Raw genomic sequence first — 5,730 nt, forward strand, 5'->3', positions numbered from 1 at the left:
GAACAGCTGACCATCTTATGCCGTCCATTCTACCTCCCCCGGGAATATAGCACGGTCTTCATGACAGCTGTTTATATTCCACTTCAAGCGAACACTGACACAGCACTTTCAGACCTATTTGATTTGTTGTGCGGTCTTCAAAATGAACATCCCGACGCGGCAATGGTGGTGACTGGGGACTATAACAGGGCGAACATTTAAAAAGTTCTGCCTAATTTCTATCAACACATCACGTGTGCCACCAGGGGAGATAGAACTTTGGACCCCTGGTACACACCATACAAGAACGGATACAAGACCGTCTCGCTCGTCACGACCGTTTCAGGACGCTCTTTTTGACGTAGACTGGGAGATCCAGTGACGTCAGCGAGTTTATGGAAGTAGCTGTGAGCTTCATAGCTACGTTAGCGGACAGCATTGTTCCCGCTGTGAAAGTTCAAATAATTCCTAACCAGAAACCGTGGGTCGATAAATCCATCTGTGGCGCTCTGAATGCTCGCATGACCGCTTACAACGAAGGTCTTGTATCCGGTAACATGGACAATTACAAAGCGGTGTCGTACAATCTGCAGAGGGCGGTAGAGGACGCCAAACGAATGTACGGAGACACAGTGGAGCTACAGATGGAGAAATGGGACACCAGATGCTTGTGGCAAGGGCTGCGAACGTTAACTATTTACAAGAGCAGCCCCACCCTAGCCAACGAACTGAACTGCTATTATGCACAGTTTGAGTCTGGCAACAACACCACTAGCTCGCCGGCTAATTGCAGTTACACCGCGGGGGATAAGAGCGTACTCTCAGTGTCTGATCATGACATCAGGTTGGCACTTATGCGTGTGAACACCAGGAAAGCTGCGGGCCCAGATGGCATATCTGGACGAGTACTGAAGACCTGTGCTAACCAGCCAGCCCCGGTGCTCACTACGATAGTGGTCCCGTCCTGCTTCAAGAGGTTCACCGTCATTCCTGTCCCAAGGAATGGCTTTACATTACATTACATTTAGTCATTTAGCAGACGCTTTTATCCAAAGCGACTTACAATTGTTCAAACACCGACGGACGCAGCCATCAGGAGCAGTTAGGGGTTAAGTGTCTTGCTCAAGGACACTACAGCATGCTAGCAGGAGGAGCCTGGGATCGAACCAGCAACCTTTAGATCACTAGACCACCAGCTCTACCGCCTGAGCTACCATCCCCGAATGGCTCTAGTACCTGCCTGAATGACTACCGTCCGGTGGCCCTCACCTCGGTGGTCATGAATTGTTTCGAGAGGCTGATTAAGGATTATATCTGCGCCTCCCTGCCCTGCACTTTGGAACCGCTGCAGTTTGCGTACCGGCAGAACAGATCCATGGATGACTCTCCCAGGCACTGCACACCACGCTCACACACCTGGATGGCTGGAAGGGGGCCTATGTGAGATTCCTGTTCATTGTTTATTGATTAGCTTTCAATACCATAGTCCCCACCAGATTGGCTGTCAAGCTGCAGGAGCTAGGACTGAACACTTCGCTGTGTGCCTGGAACCTGGACTTCCTCACAGCCAGGCCCCAGGTGGTTAGGGTGGGGAGGCACACGTCCAGCTTCCTGACTCTGAACACAGGATCCCCCCAGGGCTGTGTCCTCAGCCCCCTACTGTACTCCCTGTACACACATGACTGTGTGGCCAGGTCCAGCTCCAACACCATCATCAAGTTTGCTGACAACACAGTTTTTGTGGGCCTGATCAACGACAGCGATGAGAAGGCCTACCGGAAGAAGGTGACTGACCTGTCACTCTGGTTCCAGGACAACGACCTCCTCCTAAACATCAACAAAACTAAGGAGCTGATTGTGGACTTTAGGAGAGGATTACAACCAAGGTGATTAATGGGACTTTTGTTGACAGGGTGAGCAGCTTCAAGTACCTGGGAGTCCACCACGCTGATAAGCTGCTTGAGTTTTTTCAGCGAAAACATGCCGAAAATTGCCAACAATAGTCCCGCTTTGTGAATGCTACTTCAGTAAAGCAGCGAGCACTGTAAGCATCATATAAGGTGGCGTACCAAATTGCTCAGTGCAAAAAATCCCACTCCATAGCAGAGGAGCTGGTACCGCCTGCAGCATTAGACATGGTCTCTGTCATGCTGGATGACGCAAGTGCTGCAAAAATAAAAACTATCCCTCTGTTCAATGACACTGTCGCCAGACGTATAAATGACATTGCTAACGATCTTAAAGAACAGCTGGTAGATAAACTCAAAGACAAACGTTTTGCCTTACAGTTCGATGAAGCAACTGACAGCAACAAAGACTGTTTGTTTATCGCTTATGTACATGACAAACTCCCTGTGTGAGTATCTACTTCTTTGTAAATATGTTAGAGATAGAGCCACAGCTGAAGAGCTTTTCAAAATGCTGGACTGCTTCCTGACTGAGAATGGGCTAAAGTGGAAGAACTGCATTGGTGTTTGCAGTGATGGTACACAGACCATGGCAGGGATGAGAAAAGGACTTGGGGCACTCATCAAGAAGGCCTCACATAATGCTGAGTGTACAGACTGTGTTATACACAGAGAAGCACTGGCTTCAAGGCACCTTTCCTCTGAATTAAGTGAGGTTATGACTGACATTGAAGGTGTAGTAAATTTTATAAAGACCAGACCACTAAAGAGTCTTCTTTGCTATCTGTGAGGAGATGGGAGCTGAACATCAGGCTGTACTGTTTCACAGTGAAGCAAGGTGGCTGTCACGAGGAAAAGTCTTGTTCCGATTTTTTGAGCTCAGGGAGCAGATAAGAATGTTTTTGGAGCAGGAGCACATGTATGACCTCGCAGAAAAATTTAGTGATGAGAACTTCCTGGCAAAACTGGCCTACCAGAGTGACATATTTGGAAAGCTAAATGAACTAAATCTACAGATTCAAGGGAAAGATAAACACCTCCCTCAGGTCACAGACAAGATCAGCTCTTTCACTCGAAAGCTTGCAATGTGGGGCAGGCGACTTGATAAAGAAAATACTGATTCATTCGAGAACCTGCATGAATTTGTTGACACTACTGACTATGATGCCACCTCAGTGATTCCATATATTAAGGAGCATATTTCATCACTGATGGGATTTTTTAAAAAGTACTTCCCTGAAAACAGTTCCCAATATGACTGGGTTAGAGATCCTTTCAATGCACCAGCTCCAACTGGTTTCAGAGGAGGACCAGTTCATTGATATGAAGTCTGACTTCACATTGAGACTGAGGTTCACATCACAGACACTGAGTGAATTCTGGCTGAGTGTAGAGAGGCAGTATCCACTCTTAGGGCAGAGGGCCATGGGCATTCTTCTTCCCTTTGCAACATCTCATCTTTGTGAGACTGGCTTCTCTGCTGTTGCTGCACTGAAGACCAAGTACAGGTCCCAGCTAAACATTGAGCAGGAGCTGAGAGTTGCAGTATCATGCTTCAAACCCCGCTTCGAAAAGCTGTGCACTGCAAAACGTGCTCATTGTAGCCATTAATCCTGACCTGCTCATTTTGATTAAAAAAAATCAGCACAAATTGTTTTATTCATTTTTGTTTTGTAGGTCAAAGTGTTTTATATATTGTGCTCCTGAGTTAATGTTGCTGATCAATTTGAATTTATTATTATTTATTGATTATATTTAATTTTATTTTTCAGTATCAGATGGTTCAAAGTTTTTCATATATTGTGCTCCTGAGTTAATGTTGCTGATCAATATGAATTTAAGATAATTTATGATTATATTTAATTTTATTTTTCAGTATCAAATGGTCAAAAAATGTTTATAGTTTAAATAAAGGATTTACATTTTTTTTTAAATTTCAGGGAAATTGATGGACTTTAAGTCTTTTCTGTTACAGACTAAAAAACAATGTTAATAAAGTTATTCTTTGTTGTAAATTGATCCATATTTCTTTATTTTTTTATTTTTTTTTGTTTTATTTAATGTTAAATAGGATACAATGTTATGCAGAGGCGACTTATAACAATTGTATAGACAAATTATACTATTTACAGTCGCGGCAGAGAGTTGGGGGGGCATGAAATGTTTACTTCTTCCGAGGGGGGGCGTAACAGAAAATAATTGAGAAGCTCTGCACTAACTCAATGTGTCTTAATCAACCATGCCATTTTCTCTCCAACATTTGAAACTTGAACTAGCTACATCATCAACTTAAGCTAGCATTTGCTGCTTACCTTGGACAGGGTCTCTGGAGGACGCATGCGTTGTTTGCTGAGTGACGACTTGAGCTGAAATATTGACAACGGAAGGTGGGTAGCTTCTTGTATTAAATGAGTGGCCTTACGTCGGAGCTCGGGTAAGCTTCTTGACATGGCTAATCCTACACACTACCACGAGGGCTACTGACTGATCGAGGCAGGCTGGGTTTACCTGATCTATTTAAAGAAAAATAAAAAATCACCCAATAGGATGTTTGATCCCACCCACTGCCATTGACAGATGCAGTTGACAGATTTAATTATTTCACAGTGCACAGAAGAGCAGCAATCCTGAAATAATTGAATACAGTCATGTAGAAAGACATTATATGTAGAAATAAATTATAAAATTTAACACAATTAAATCTGTTAACATTTCAATCAATCAATTATTGGCACAAATCATCCTCATAATATACAGTACTGCATATATATCTTGTACCGAGCATGTACTTTATCCTCAAATTTTATTCCATTGAAAGTTAGTTTAGCAGGGAACAGTTTTGAATGCTGATAATGCAACAGTCAAGCATAGTCATCGATCGCCTTGTAACAGAAACTTTAATTCCTAAAATATAATAGATAGACATAGATACATTGTCGCTGACAGAATTGAACTAATGGAACTATGGAATTATTTTGTATGGATCCACATAAACTAGATTTCTCTTCATTACATGTGTAGTTTCTTTGTTGTCGATGATGTGTTGATGAAGAAGGACTCTCCGCTGACGCTGACTTGATTATAATATTACGTTTATTACAAGTAAGAACAACACAAACCAGACTTGCCATGGAATGTCTGGGAGAGAACAGGAGCCAGATAAATTCTCTGCCGAATGGATCTCGGGAGTGTCTCTTTATGCTTGGCCAGAGACAACGTCGCCCATTTGGTTCCCCTACATAGGTCACAAGTCAACCCCTGTCCGACATACATCTAAGCACATTCCACCTCCCTTATCACCAGGGCCCCTGGCAATGTGCTCTCTCACTTGGGACCCCTGGCACCGTCTGTTAGTAATTATTTTATAAAATGGGGGCTTTCTTGGGACGTCACACATTCCAAGAAACCTCATATTCCCCCCTTCGCGACTACACAAAGTCTCGACAGAGAGAAGACTAATTGAACTTCTGATGTGAATTGGCTTAATAGAAATCACATACTAACAAACAAAATGATTATAATATACCCTTCTGACCATGCTTAGTCATAGCAATACAATACATTTGTGGAGTGTGAGAGCGAAAAACCCATCTGGCAGCTTCCTTTCTTAGTTCTTTCATCATACAATCAAGACAGGAAAATTCTCTCATGGTCCCTCTGCCCTAGGCAACCACCTATTGCACTCCAAAATCAATGAACCGCAAAGAAGAAGGGTTGCACAGGATGTTACATATAAATGCATACATTAAGAACCTCAGAAATAAATCAAAAACTTTGTCCAAAGTCAGGCTGGTCGACCCATCAGACCTTACAGTGAACCTTTCCCTGCCTATCACCAATGTCC

The sequence above is a fragment of the Zeus faber genome (assembly GCF_960531495.2).
Source record: "Zeus faber genome assembly, chromosome: 9".
In the NCBI taxonomy this organism is placed as follows: domain Eukaryota; kingdom Metazoa; phylum Chordata; class Actinopteri; order Zeiformes; family Zeidae; genus Zeus; species Zeus faber.